This window comes from Arachis stenosperma, chromosome 4, assembly GCF_014773155.1.
Source record: "Arachis stenosperma cultivar V10309 chromosome 4, arast.V10309.gnm1.PFL2, whole genome shotgun sequence".
Lineage (NCBI taxonomy): Eukaryota > Viridiplantae > Streptophyta > Magnoliopsida > Fabales > Fabaceae > Arachis > Arachis stenosperma.
This window is the reverse complement of record NC_080380.1, coordinates 85,893,186-85,894,539: the sequence shown is the minus strand read 5'-3', so window position 1 is coordinate 85,894,539 and position 1,354 is coordinate 85,893,186. Positions and strand designations below refer to the sequence as shown.

The 1,354-nt window shown below is 36.9% G+C and overlaps 1 non-coding gene across 1 annotated transcript; it reads right to left on the bottom strand.

Annotated features, from left to right (window-relative positions):
- Positions 1-760: 760 nt before the first annotated feature.
- LOC130977707 (small nucleolar RNA R71) lies at positions 761-864 on the bottom strand. Its single transcript, XR_009085388.1, has one exon. It is a non-coding gene; the product is annotated as a small nucleolar RNA R71 (small nucleolar RNA).
- Positions 865-1,354: the final 490 nt, after the last annotated feature.

The following is a 1,354-nucleotide window of genomic DNA, read 5'->3' as shown; positions in this document are numbered from 1 at the left end:
CTTTTTCAAAATTATTTTTGAAATTCTCTATCTCTCCTCTTCTTCTATTTATTTATTTATTTACTAACACTTCTCTTCACCTCTCTTCATCTCAAATCACTACTTCTATCCTTACCCATTCTTCTTCACTCTTCTTCCCTTTCTTCTTCTACTAATAATAAGGATCCTTTTTACTGTGACATAGAGGATTCCTCTTCCTTTCTCTTGTTCTATTCTCTTTCATATGAACAGGAATAAGGAAAAAGGCATATTTGTTAAAGCTGATTTAGAACCTGAAAGGACTCTGAAGAGGAAACTAAGAGAAGCTAAATTATAACAATCCAGAAACAACCTTTCTGAAATTTTCAAACAAGAGAAGGAGATGGCAGCCGAACCCAACAACAATAATGCAAGGAGAATGCTAGGTGATTTCACTAAACCAACGTCCAAATTTGATGGAAGAAGCATCTCCATTCCGGCCATTGGAGCAAACAATTTTGAGCTGAAACCTCAATTAGTTGCTCTAATGCAACAGAACTGCAAGTTTCATGGACTTCCATCTGAAGATCCTTACCAGTTTTTAACTGAGTTCTTGCAGATTTGTGAGACTGTAAAGACGAATGGAGTAGATCCTGAAGTCTACAGGCTCATGCTTTTCCCTTTTGCTATAAGAGACAGAGCTAGAACATGGTTGAATTCACAACCTAAAGATAGCCTGGACTCCTGGGATAAGCTAGTCACAGCCTTCTTGGATAAATTCTTTCCTCCACAAAAGCTGAGCAAGCTTAGAGTGGATATTCAGACCTTCAAACAAAAAGATGGTGAATCCCTCTATGAAGCTTGGGAAAGATACAAGTAGATGACCAAAAAGTGTCCTTCTGAAATGTTTTCAGAATGGACCATATTAGATATATTCTATTATGGTCTATCTGAGTTTTCCAAAATATCATTGGACCATTCTGTAGGTGGATCCATTCACTTAAAGAAAACGCCTGCAGAAGCTCAAGAACTTATTGACATGGTTGCAAATAACCAATTCATGTACACTTCTGAGAGGAATTCCGTGAATAATGGGATACCTCAGAGGAAGGGAGTTCTTGAAATTGATGCTCTGAATGCCATATTGGCTCAGAACAAAGTGTTGACTCAGCAAGTCAACATGATCTCTCAAAGTCTGAATGGATGGCAAAATGCATCCAACAGTACTGATGAGCAGATAATTTATACGCTTTTTGGCATTGTTTTTAGTATGTATTTAGTTAAAATTCACTTTTCTGAACTTTACTATGAGTTTGTGTGTTTTTCTGTGATTTCAGGTATTTTTTGGCTGAAATTGAGGGACTTGAGCAAAAATCTGATTCAGAGACTGAAAAGG